Source organism: Oncorhynchus keta, chromosome 1 (genome assembly GCF_023373465.1).
Source record: "Oncorhynchus keta strain PuntledgeMale-10-30-2019 chromosome 1, Oket_V2, whole genome shotgun sequence".
Taxonomy (NCBI): domain Eukaryota; kingdom Metazoa; phylum Chordata; class Actinopteri; order Salmoniformes; family Salmonidae; genus Oncorhynchus; species Oncorhynchus keta.
In genome coordinates, this window is record NC_068421.1 from 6,500,752 (window position 1) to 6,515,149 (window position 14,398).

A 14,398-nucleotide genomic window follows, 5' to 3' on the forward strand; every position below is an offset into this window, starting at 1 on the left:
TCAACAGTATAGTCTAGAAACATGAGCTTCAGTTTCTCCTTAAAGGGAAGTCATATGTCCCAATCCCTCTTCACATCACCAGAGAACATCTTTCACCACGACCCCTAACCCCATCTTTCACCACGACCCCTAACCCCATCTTTCACCACGACCCCTAACCCCATCTTTCACCACGACCCCTAACCCCATCGTTCACCACGACCCCTAACCCCATTGTTCACCACGACCCCTAACCCCATCTTTCACCACGACCCCTAACCCCATCTTTCACCACGACCCCTAACCCCATCTTTCACCACGACCCCTAACCCCATCTTTCACCACGACCCCTAACCCCATCGTTCACCACGACCCCTAACACCATCTTTCACCACGACCCCTAACCCCATCTTTCACCACGACCCCTAACCCCATCTTTCACCACGACCCCTAACCCCATCGTTCACCACGACCCCTAACCCCATCTTTCACCACGACCCCTAACACCATCTTTCACCACGACCCCTAACCCCATCTTTCACCACGACCCCTAACCCCATCTTTCACCACGACCCCTAACCCCATCTTTCACCACGACCCCTAACCCCATCTTTCACCACGACCCCTAACACCATCTTTCACCACGACCCCTAACACCATCTTTCACCACGACCCCTAACACCATCTTTCACCACGACCCCTAACCCCATCTTTCACCACGACCCCTAACCCCATCTTTCACCACGACCCCTAACCCCATCGTTCACCCACGACCCCTAACACCATCTTTTACCACGACCCCTAACACCATCTTTCACCACGACCACTAACCCCATCTTTCACCACGACCCCTAACCCCATCTTTCACCACGACCCCTAACACCATCTTTCACCACGACCCCTAACCCCATCTTTCACCACGACCCCTAACCCCATCTTTCACCACGACCCCTAACCCCATCTTTCACCACGACCCCTAACCCCATCTTTCACCACGACCCCTAACCCCATCTTTCACCACGACCCCTAACACCATCTTTCACCACGACCCCTAACCCAGACAGTGAGGTGCTTCAGAAAGCCATATCATCAGTTTAATGCTGACTGGTCTGGTTCAACATCACAGAGAGAACATTATAACATGCTGCCTCGACACACAGCTACTCTAGTAAACACTTTTAACACGGGACCACACAGCAGGAGACGAGAGAAGAGAGCACTGTCATTAAGATCTACATCCCAGTCTGGACTATTGTTGTGGCTGTGTTGTGTTGTGTTGGTGTATTTGGGTTGTGTTGTGGTGTGTTTAGGTGGTGTTGTGTTGTTGTGGTTGTGTTGGGGTGGTGTTGTAGTTTGTTGTGGCGTTTTGGTGTTGTGGTGTGTTGTTGTGTGTTTGGGTAGTGTTGTGCTGTGGTGGCGTTTTGGTGTTGTGGTGTGTTGTTGTGTGTTGTGGTGTGTTGTTGTGTTGTTGTGGTGTGTTGTTGTGGTGGCGTTTTGGTGTTGTGGTGTGTTGTTGTGTGTGGTGTGTTTAGGTGGTGTTGTGGTGTGTTGTGTTGTGGTGTGTTTAGGTGGTGTTGTGTTGTTGTGGTATGTTGTGTTGTGTTGTGGTGGTGTGTATTTGTGTTGTGGTGTGTTTGGGTGGTGTTGGTAGAGAGGCTGAAGGCTACAGGGTGGGACTGGTAGTAGAGAGGCTGAAGGCTACAGGGTGGGACTGGAGGTAGAGAGGCTGAAGGCTACAGGGTGGGACTGGAGGTAGAGAGGCTGAAGGCTACAGGGTGGGACTGGAGGTAGAGAGGCTGAAGGCTACAGGGTGGGACTGGAGGTAGAGAGGCTGAAGGCTACAGGGTGGGACTGGAGGTAGAGAGGCTGAAGGCTACAGGGTGGGACTGGAGGTAGAGAGGCTGAAGGCTACAGGGTGGGACTGGAGGTAGAGAGGCTGAAGGCTACAGGGTGGGACTAGAGGTAGAGAGGCTGAAGGCTACAGGGTGGGACTGGAGGTAGAGAGGCTGAAGGCTACAGGGTGGGACTAGAGGTAGAGAGGCTGAAGGCTACAGGGTGGGACTAGAGGTAGAGAGGCTGAAGGCTACAGGGTGGGACTAGAGGTAGAGAGGCTGAAGGCTACAGGGTGGGACTGGAGGTAGAGAGGCTGAAGGCTACAGGGTGGGACTGGGTGGAGGGCTGGAGGCTACAGGGTGGGACTGAGGTAGGCTGAAGGCTAGGGTGGGACTAGAGGTAGAGAGGCTGAAGGCTACAGGGTGGGACTGGAGGTAGAGAGGCTGAAGGCTACAGGGTGGGACTGGAGGTAGGGTGGGACTGAGGCTGGGACTGGAGGTAAGGCTGAAGGCTACAGGGTGGGACTGGAGGTAGAGAGGCTGAAGGCTACAGGGTGGGACTGGAGGTAGGAGAGGCTGAAGGCTACAGGGTGGGACTGGGACTGGAGGTAGGGTGGGACTGGAGGCTGAAGGCTACAGGGTGGGACTGGAGGTAGAGAGGCTGAAGGCTACAGGGTGGGACTGGAGGTAGAGAGGCTGAAGGCTACAGGGTGGGACTGGAGGTAGAGAGGCTGAAGGCTACAGGGTGGGACTGGAGGTGGGCTGACTACAGGGTGGGACTGGAGGTAGAGGCTGAAGGCTACAGGGTGGGAGGGTGGGACTGGAGGTAGAGAGGCTGAAGGCTACAGGGTGGGACTGGAGGTAGAGAGGCTGAAGGCTACAGGGTGGGACTGGAGGTAGAGAGGCTGAAGGCTACAGGGTGGGACTGGAGGTAGAGAGGCTGAAGGCTACAGGGTGGGACTGGAGGTAGAGGCTGAAGGCTACAGGGTGGGACTGGAGGTAGAGAGGCTGAAGGCTACAGGGTGGGACTGGGTAGTGAAGGCTACAGGGTGGGACTGAGGTGAGAGGCTGAAGGCTAGGGTGGGACTGGAGGTAGAGAGGCTGAAGGCTACAGGGTGGGACTGGAGGTAGAGGCTGAAGGCTGGGTGGGACTGGGCTGAAGGCTACAGGGTGGGACTGGAGGTAGAGAGGCTGAAGGCTACAGGGTGGGACTGGAGGTAGAGAGGCTGAAGGCTACAGGGTGGGACTGGAGGTAGAGAGGCTGAAGGCTACAGGGTGGGACTGGGCTGAGGTAGAGGAGGCTGAAGGCTACAGGGTGGGACTGGAGGTAGAGAGGCTGGGCTACAGGGTGGGACTGGAGGTAGAGAGGCTGAAGGCTACAGGGTGGGACTACAGGGTGGGACTGGAGGTAGAGAGGCTGAAGGCTACAGGGTGGGACTGAGGTAGAGAGGCTGAAGGCTAGGCTAGAGGCTGAAGGGTGTGGGACTGGAGGTAGAGAGGCTGAAGGCTACAGGGTGGGACTAGAGGTAGAGAGGCTGAAGGCTACAGGGTGGGACTGGAGAGAGGCTGAAGGCTACAGGGTGGGACTGGTAGTAGAGAGGCTGAAGGCTACAGGGTGGGACTGGAGGTAGAGGCTGAAGGCTACAGGGTGGGACTAGAGGTAGAGAGGCTGAAGGCTACAGGGTGGGACTGGAGGTAGAGAGGCTGAAGGCTACAGGGTGGGACTGGAGGTAGAGAGGCTGAAGGCTACAGGGTGGGACTAGAGGTGGAGAGGCTGAAGGCTACAGGGTGGGACTGGAGGTAGAGAGGCTGAGGGTGGGACTGGAGGTAGAGGCTGGGACTGGGAGGTGGAGAGGCTGAAGGCTACAGGGTGGGACTGGAGGTGGAGAGACTGAAGGCTACAGGGTGGGACTGAGGTAGAGGCTGAAGGCTACAGGGTGGGACTGGAGGTAGAGAGGCTGAAGGCTACAGGGTGGGACTGGAGGTGAGAGGCTACAGGGTGGGACTGGAGGTAGAGAGGCTGAAGGCTACAGGGTGGGACTGGAGGTGGAGAGGCTGAAGGCTACAGGGTGGGACTAGAGGTAGACTGAGGCTGAAGGCTACAGGGTGGGACTGGAGGTAGAGAGTCTGGGAAGGCTACAGGGTGGGACTGGAGGTAGAGAGGCTGAAGGCTACAGGTGGGACTGGGTGGGACTGAGAGAGGCTGAAGGCTACAGGGTGGGACTGGAGGTAGAGAGGCTGAAGGCTACAGGGTGGGACTAGAGGTAGAGAGGCTGAAGGCTACAGGGTGGGACTAGAGGTAGAGAGGCTGAAGGCTACAGGGTGGGACTGGTAGTAGAGAGGCTGAAGGCTACAGGGTGGGACTGGTAGTAGAGAGGCTGAAGGCTACAGGGTGGGACTGGAGGTAGAGAGGCTGAAGGCTACAGGGTGGGACTGGTAGTAGAGAGGCTGAAGGCTACAGGGTGGGACTAGAGGTAGAGAGGCTGAAGGCTACAGGGTGGGACTGGTAGTAGAGAGGCTGAAGGCTACAGGGTGGGACTAGAGATAGAGAGGCTGAAGGCTACAGGGTGGGACTAGAGGTAGAGAGCCTGAAGGCTACAGGGTGGGACTAGAGGTAGAGAGGCTGAAGGCTACAGGGTGGGACTAGAGGTAGAGAGGCTGAAGGCTACAGGGTGGGACTAGAGGTAGAGAGGCTAAAGCCTACAGGGTGGGTCTGGAGGTTCCACTAATATCAACACACACAAATGTGTGAATGGAAAGAGAATGGGTGGATAGATGGACAGTGGACAGGTGGTGTTAACACTGAGTGGAACTCAACAACACTGAGTGGAACTCAACAACACTGAGTCCCTGAGAGTGGAACTCAACAACACTGAGTCCCTGAGAGTGGAACTCAACAACACTGAGTGTAACTCAACAACACTGAGTCCCTGAGAGTGTAACTCAACAACACTGAGTCCCTGAGAGTGGAACTCAACAACACTGAGTCCCTGAGAGTGGAACTCAACAACACTGAGTGGAACTCAACAACACTGAGTCCCTGAGAGTGGAACTCAACAACACTGAGTGGAACTCAACAACACTGAGTGGAACTCAACAACACTGAGTCCCTGAGAGTGGAACTCAACAACACTGAGTCCCTGAGAGTGGAACTCAACAACACTGAGTCCCTGAGAGTGGAACTCAACAACACTGAGTGGAACTCAACAACACTGAGTCACTGAGAGTGGAACTCAACAACACTGAGTGGAACTCAACAACACTGAGTCACTGAGAGTGGAACTCAACAACACTGAGTGGAACTCAACAACACTGAGTCACTGAGAGTGGAACTCAACAACACTGAGTGGAACTCAACAACACTGAGTCCCTGAGAGTGGAACTCAACAACACTGAGTCCCTGAGAGTGGAACTCAACAACACTGAGTCCTGAGAGTGGAACTCAACAACACTGAGTGGAACTCAACAACACTGAGTCACTGAGAGTGGAACTCAAACAACACTGAGTCACTGAGAGTGGAACTCAACAACACTGAGTGGAACTCAACAACACTGAGTCACTGAGAGTGGAACTCAACAACACTGAGTGGAAACTCAACAACACTGAGTCCCTGAGTCACTGTGGAACTCAACAACACTGAGTGGAACTCAACAACACTGAGTCACTGAGAGTGGAACTCAACAACACTGAGTCACTGAGAGTGGAACTCAACAACACTGAGTCACTGAGAGTGGAACTCAACAACACTGAGTGGAACTCAACAACACTGAGTGGAACTCAACAACACTGAGTCCAACTGAGTCACTGAGTGGAACTCAACAACACTGAGTCACTGGAACTCAACAACACTGAGTCACTCAACAACACTGAGAGTGGAACTCAACAACACTGAGTCACTGAGAGTGGAACTCAACAACACTGAGTCACTGAGAGTGGAACTCAACAACACTGAGTCACTGAGAGTGGAACTCAACAACACTGAGTGGAACTCAACAACACTGAGTCCCTGAGAGTGGAACTCAACAACACTGAGTCACTGAGAGTGGAACTCAACAACACTGAGTCTCAACAACACTGAGTCCCTGAGTGGAACTCAACAACACTGAGTCACTGAGAGTGGAACTCAACAACACTGAGTCACTGAGAGTGGAACTCAACAACAACAACAACACTGAGTCACTGAGAGTGGAACTCAACAACACAGAGTCACTGAGAGTGGAACTCAACAACACTGAGTCACTGAGAGTGGAACTCAACAACACTGAGTCCCTGAGTGGAACTCAACAACACTGAGTCCCTGAGAGTGGAACTCAACAACACTGAGTCAACACTGAGAGTGGAACTCAACAACACTGAGTCCCTGAGAGTGGAACTCAACAACACTGAGTGGAACTCAACAACACTGAGTCACTGAGAGTGGAACTCAACAACACTGAGTGGAACTCAACAACACTGAGTCTCAACAACACTGAGAACTCAACAACACTGAGTCACTGAGAGTGGAACTCAACAACACAGTCCCTGAGTGGAACTCAACAACACTGAGTCACTGAGAGTGGAACTCAACAACACTGAGTCCCTCAACAACACTGAGTGGAACTCAACAACACTGAGTCACTGAGAGTGGAACTCAACAACACTGAGTCCCTGAGAGTGGAACTCAACAACACTGAGAGTGGAACTCAACTGAGTGGAACTCAACAACACTGGAACTCAACAACACTGAGTCACTGAGAGTGGAACTCAACAACACTGAGTCCCTGAGAGTGGAACTCAACAACACTGAGTGGAACTCAACAACACTGAGTCACTGAGAGTGGAACTCAACAACACTGAGTCACTGAGAACTCAACAACACTGAGTGGAACTCAACAACACTGAGTCCCTGAGAGTGGAACTCAACAACACTGAGTCTCAACTGAGAGTGGAACTCAACAACACTGAGTGGAACTCAACAACACTGAGTCACTGAGAGTGGAACTCAACAACACTGAGTCACAACACTGAGTCCCTGAGTGGAACTCAACAACACTGAGTGGAACTCAACAACACTGAGAGTCCCTGGAACTCAACAACACTGAGTCCCTGAGAGTGGAACTCAACAGCACACTGAGTGGAACTCAACAACACTGAGTCCTGAGAGTGGAACTCACTGAGAGTGGAACTCAACAACACTGAGTCACTGAGAGTGGAACTCAACAACACTGAGTCACTGTCAACAACACTGAGTCACTGAGTGGAACTCAACAACACTGAGTCCCTGGAGTGGAACTCAACAACACTGAGTCACTGAGAGTGGAACTCAACAACACTGAGTGGAACTCAACAACACTGAGTCTCAACAACACTGAGTCCCTGAGAGTGGAACTCAACAACACTGAGTCACTGAGAGTGGAACTCAACAACACTGAGTCACTGAGAGAGTGGAACTCAACAACACTGAGTCACTGAGAGTGGAACTCAACAACACTGAGTGGAACTCAACAACACTGAGTCCCTGAGAGTGGAACTCAACAACACTGAGTGGAACCCTCCCTGAGAGTGGAACTCAACAACACAGAGTCACTGAGAGTGGAACTCAACAACACTGAGTCCTGGAACTCAACAACACTGAGTCACTGAGAGTGGAACTCAACAACACTGAGTCAACTGAGAGTGGAACTCAACAACACTGAGTCACTGAGAGTGGAACTCAACAACACTGAGTCACTGAGAGTGGAACTCAACAACACTGAGAGTGGAACTCAACAACACTGAGTCACTGAGAGTGGAACTCAACAACACAGAGTCACTGAGAGTGGAACTCAACAACACAGAGTCACTGAGAGTGGAACTCAACAACAACACAGAGTCAACAACACTGAACTCAACAACACTGAGTCAGAGAGTGGAACTCAACAACACTGAGTCCCTGAGAGTGGAACTCAACAACACTGAGTCCCTGAGAGTGGAACTCAACAACACAGAGTCAACTCAACAACACTGAGAGTGGAACTCAACAACACTGAGTCACTGAGAGTGGAACTCGACAACACTGAGTCCCTGAGAGTGGAACTCAACAACACTGAGTCCCTGAGAGTGGAACTCAACAACACAGAGTCACTGAGAGTGGAACTCAACAACACTGAGTCACTGAGAGTGGAACTCAACAACACTGAGTCACTGAGAGTGGAACTCAACAACACAGAGTCCCTGAGAGTGGAACTCAACAACACAGAGTCACTGAGAGTGGAACTCAACAACACTGAGTCACTGAGAGTGGAACTCAACAACACTGAGTCACTGAGAGTGGAACTCAACAACACAGAGTCCCTGAGAGTGGAACTCAACAACACAGAGTCACTGAGAGTGGAACTCAACAACACTGAGTCACTGAGAGTGGAACTCAACAACACAGAGTCACTGAGAGTGGAACTCAACAACACTGAGTCCCTGAGAGTGGAACTCAACAACACAGAGTGGAACTCAACAACACAGAGTCCCTGAGAGTGGAACTCAACAACACTGAGTCACTGAGAGTGGAACTCAACAACACTGAGTCACTGAGAGTGGAACTCAACAACACTGAGTCCCTGAGAGTGGAACTCAACAACACTGAGTCACTGAGAGTGGAACTCAACAACACTGAGTCACTGAGAGTGGAACTCAACAACACTGAGTCACTGAGAGTGGAACTCGACAACACTGAGTCCCTGAGAGTGGAACTCAACAACACTGAGTCCCTGAGAGTGGAACTCAACAACACAGAGTCCCTGAGAGTGTGTGAGTGAGCAGTTATGCCAGAATTAGTCCTGTAAACAATGAACAACTGACTCCTGAGTCACACTGCTAGAGCTGGGGCTGTTATAGCTAGAGCATTCCTTGAGCATGGCTCACATTCACCCCAGCCCAGCCGATACCTGCTGTCTTCCCCTGTTTCCTTTCCTCTGGTTGTCTCTGTCCTCTGGCTGGCTCTGGCTCTTTCCTCTGGCTCTGGTCTCTGTATGTCTTTATTTTTGTCTTTATTTTTGTCTTTATTTTTGTCTTTATTTTTGTGGAACTCTAGTCCAGTGGAACTCTCTCTCTCTCTCTGAGAGTCTCTCTCTCTCTCTCTCTCTCTCTCTCTCTCTCTGAGAGTCTCTCTGAGTGGAACTCTCTCTCTCTGTCTCTCTCTCTCTCTCTCTGGAACTCAACTCTCTCCTTCTCTGTCTCTGAGAGTCTCAACTTCTCTGTCTCTCTCTCTCTTCTCTGTCTCTGTCTCTCTCTCTCTGAGTCTCTCTCTCTCTCTCTCTCTCTGTCTGAGTCTCTGAGAGTGGAACTCTGCAACACTGTCTCTGTCTCTCTGTCTCTCTCTCTCTGTCTCTCTCTCTCTGTCTCTCTGGAACTCTCTCTCTGTCTCTCTCTCTCTGTCTCTCTCTCTGTCTCTCTCTCTCTCTGTCTCTCTGAGTCTCTCTCTCTCTCTCTGAGTCTGAGAGTCTCAACTCTGTCTGAGAGTGGAACTCTGAGTCTCTCTTTCTGTCTCTCTCTCTCTGTCTCTCTCTCTGTCTGAGAGTGGAACTCTCTCTCTCTCTCTCTCTCTCTGTCTCTCTGTCTCTCTCTCTGTCTCTGTCTCTCTTTCTGTCTCTCTCTCCTACTTCCTACTACAATAAAATCTTTCATTCCTCCAGCACTGTTGCCTTTTCAACCATTAAATTCATATTTCTCCCCATTCCTCCGTAGCTGGCCACTTGGCTGTAAGCCCGTGGCATGGGGGATACGGGCCTGGAGGTGGGGGGTAGAGCAGCAGCATAGGGTGCAGGCGGAGGGGTGCAGGCGGAGGGGTGCAGGCTGAGGGGTGCAGGCTGAGGGGTGCAGGCAGAGGGGTGCAGGCGGAGGGGTGCAGGCAGAGGGGTGCAGGCGGAGGGGTGCAGGCAGAGGGGTGCAGGCAGAGGGGTGCAGGCAGAGGGGTGCAGGCAGAGGGGTGCAGGCGGAGGGGTGCAGGCAGAGGGGTGCAGGCGGAGGGGTGCAGGCGGAGGGGTGCAGGCAGAGGGGTGCAGGCAGAGGGGTGCAGGCAGAGGGGTGCAGGCAGAGGGGTGCAGGCGGAGGGGTGCAGGCGGAGGGGTGCAGGCTGAGGGAGTGCAGGCGGAGGGGTGCAGGCAGAGGGGTGCAGGCAGAGGGGTGCAGGCGGAGGGGTGCAGGCGGAGGGGTGCAGGCAGAGGGGTGCAGGCGGAGGGGTGCAGGCAGAGGGGTGCAGGCGGAGGGGTGCAGGCAGAGGGGTGCAGGCAGAGGGGTGCAGCAGGAGTTGTTTTATTAGAACCAGACATTTAGGGGTGGTACTCTGTTCTGTTCTGCTCTCTGCTCTCTCTACTGCAACAGGAGAAAATGGTCCTCCACTATAATGGCCTTTGAGCGGTAGGGAGGGAGGGAGGGAGGGAGGGAGGGAGGGAGGGAGGGGACTACACGAAATTAGTCCAGGAGGCCACTTTCCCAGTGAAATCTGATACCACTGCTACATGACGGAATGGAGGGAGGAGGGAGGGAATTGGAAGTCGAGTTAGAGGAAGAAAAGCTCTTTCCTCTTTGAAGTCTGTTGAACAAGGACATGGTCACCAGGACTCAGACGTCTACTGACAGACTACTGACAGATTACTGACAGACTACTGACAGACTACAGACAGACTACTGACAGACTACTGACAGACTACTGAAAGACTACAGACAGACTACTGAAAGACTACTGACAGACTACTGACAGACTACAGACAGACTACAGACAGACTACTGACAGACTACTGACAGACTACTGACAGACTACTGACAGACTACTGACAGACTACTGACAGACTACTGACAGACTACAGACAGGCTACTGACAGACTACAGACAGACTACTGACAGACTACTGAAGGACTACTGACAGACTACTGACAGACTACAGACAGACTACTGACAGACTACTGACAGACTACAGACAGATTACTGACAGACTACTGAAGGACTACTGACAGACTACTGACAGACTACTGACAGACTACTGACAGACTACAGACAGACTACTGACAGACTACTGACAGACTACTGACAGACTACTGAAGGACTACTGACAGACTACTGACAGACTACTGACAGACTACTGACAGACTACTGACAGACTACAGACAGACTACAGACAGACTACTGACAGACTACTGACAGACTACTGACAGACTACTGACAGACTACAGACAGACTACTGACAGACTACAGACAGACTACAGACAGACTACAGACAGACTACTGACAGACTACTGACAGACTACTGACAGACTACAGACAGACTACAGACAGACTACTGACAGACTACTGACAGACTACAGACAGACTACAGACAGACTACAGACAGACTACTGACAGACTACTGACAGACTACTGACAGACTACAGACAGACTACAGATGTCTACTGACAGACTACTGACAGACTACTGACAGACTACAGACAGACTACTGACAGACTACTGACAGACTACAGACAGGCTACTGACAGACTACTGACAGACTACTGACAGACTACTGATGTCTACTGAAGGACTACTGACAGACTACAGACAGACTACTGACAGACTACTGACAGACTACAGACAGGCTACTGAAGGACTACTGACAGACTACTGACAGACTACTGACAGACTACAGACAGACTACTGACAGACTACTGAAAGACTACTGACAGACTACTGACAGACTACTGACAGACTACAGACAGAGAAAATGGTCAGACTACTGACAGACTACAGACAGACTACTGACAGACTACTGACTACAGAGTGACAGACTACTGACAGACTACAGACAGACTACTGACAGACTACTGACAGACTACAGACAGGCTACTGACAGACTACTGACAGACTACTGACAGACTACTGACGGACTACTGAAGGACTACTGACAGACTACTGACAGACTACTGACAGACTACTGACAGACTACAGACATCTACTGAAGGACTACTGACAGACTACTGACAGACTACTGACAGACTACTGACAGACTACTGACAGACTACTGACAGACTACTGAAAGACTACTGACAGACTACTGACAGACTACTGACAGACTACTGACAGACTACTGACAGACTACTGACAGACTACTGAAAGACTACTGACAGACTACTGACAGACTACAGACAGACTACTGAAAGACTACTGACAGACCACTGAAAGACTACAGATGTCTACTGACAGACTACTGACAGACTACTGACAGACTACAGACAGACTACTGACAGACTACTGACAGACTACTGACAGACTACAGACGACTACTGAAGACTACTGACAGACTACAGACAGACTACTGACAGACTACTGACAGACTACTGACAGACTACAGACGTCTACTGACAGACTACTGACAGACTACTGACAGACTACAGACAGACTACAGACAGACTACTGACAGACTACTGACAGACTACAGACAGACTACTGACAGACTACTGACAGACTACTGACAGACTACTGACAGACTACTGACAGACTACAGACTACTGACAGACTACAGACAGACTACTGACAGACTACTGACAGACTACTGACAGACTACAGACACTGAAGGACTACTGACAGACTACAGACTACAGACAGACTACTGACAGACTACTGACAGACTACAGACAGACTACTGAAAGACTACTGACAGACTACTGACAGACTACTGACAGACTACTGACAGACTACTGACAGACTACTGACAGACTACTGACATCTACTGAAGACTACTGACAGACTACTGACAGACTACTGACAGACTACAGACAGACTACTGACAGACTACTGAAAGACTACTGACAGACTACAGACAGACTACTGACAGACTACTGACAGACTACTGACAGACTACAGACAGACTACAGACAGACTACAGACAGACTACTGACAGACTACAGACAGACTACTGACAGACTACAGACAGACTACTGACAGACTACTGACAGACTACTGACAGACTACTGACAGACTACTGACGTCTACTGAAGGACTACTGACAGACTACAGACAGTCTACTGACAGACTACTGACAGACTACAGACATCTACTGAAGGACTACTGACAGACTACTGACAGACTACTGACAGACTACTGACAGACTACAGACAGACTACTGACAGACTACTGAAAGACTACTGACAGACTACTGACAGACTACTGACAGACTACAGACAGACTACTGACAGACTACTGACAGACTACTGACAGACTACTGACAGACTACTGACAGACTACTGACAGACTACTGACAGACTACTGACAGACTACTGACAGACTACTGAAAGACTACAGACTACTGACAGACTACTGACAGACTACTGACAGACTACAGACAGACTACTGACAGACTACTGACAGACTACTGACAGACTACAGACGTCTACTGAAGGACTACTGACAGACTACAGACAGACTACTGACAGACTACTGACAGACTACTGACAGACTACAGACAGACTACTGACAGACTACTGACAGACTACTGACAGACTACTGACAGACTACAGACAGACTACTGACAGACTACTGACAGACTACTGACAGACTACAGACGTCTACTGACAGACTACTGACAGACTACTGACAGACTACTGACAGACTACTGACAGACTACCGACAGACTACTGACAGACTACTGACAGACTACTGACAGACTACTGACAGACTACAGACGTCTACTGAAGGACTACTGACAGACTACAGACAGACTACAGACAGACTACAGACAGACTACTGAAAGACTACTGACAGACTACTGACAGACTACTGACAGACTACATACAGACTACAGACAGACTACTGACAGACTCCTGACAGACCACTGAAAGACTACAGATGTCTACTGACAGACTACTGACAGACTACTGACAGACTACAGACAGACTACTGACAGACTACTGACAGACTACAGGTGTCTACTGAAAGACTACTGACAGACTACAGACAGACTACTGAAAGACTACTGACAGACTACTGAAAGACTACTGACAGACTACTGACAGACTACAGACAGACTACTGACAGACTACTGACAGACTACTGACAGACCACTGAAAGACTACAGATGTCTACTGACAGACTACTGACAGACTACTGACAGACTACAGACAGACTACTGACAGACTACTGACAGACTACTGACAGACTACTGACAGACTACTGAAAGACTACTGACAGACCACTGACAGACCACTGAAAGACTACAGACCTCTACTGACAGACTACTGACAGACTACTGACAGACTACAGACGTCTACTGACAGACTACTGACAGACTACTGACAGACTACTGACAGACTACAGACAGACTACAGGCATCTACTGAAATACTACTGACAGACTACTGACAGACTACTGACATCTACTGACAGACTACTGACAGACTACTGACAGACTACTGACAGACTACTGACAGATTACTGACAGACTACTGAAAGACTACTGACAGGCTACTGACAGACTACAGACAGATTACTGACAGACTACTGACAGACTACTGACAGACTACAGACAGACTACTGACAGACTACTGACAGACTACAGACAGACTACAGACAGACTACTGACAGACTACTGACAAACTACTGACAGACTA

General features: G+C 50.6%; 1 protein-coding gene across 1 annotated transcript in view; it reads right to left on the reverse strand.

Moving 5' to 3' along the window:
• The window catches only part of LOC118382123 (tyrosine-protein kinase receptor UFO), a 109,849-nt gene that overhangs the window by 54,266 nt on the left and 41,185 nt on the right, over positions 1-14,398 (reverse strand). The gene's annotated exons all lie outside the window — the stretch shown is intronic.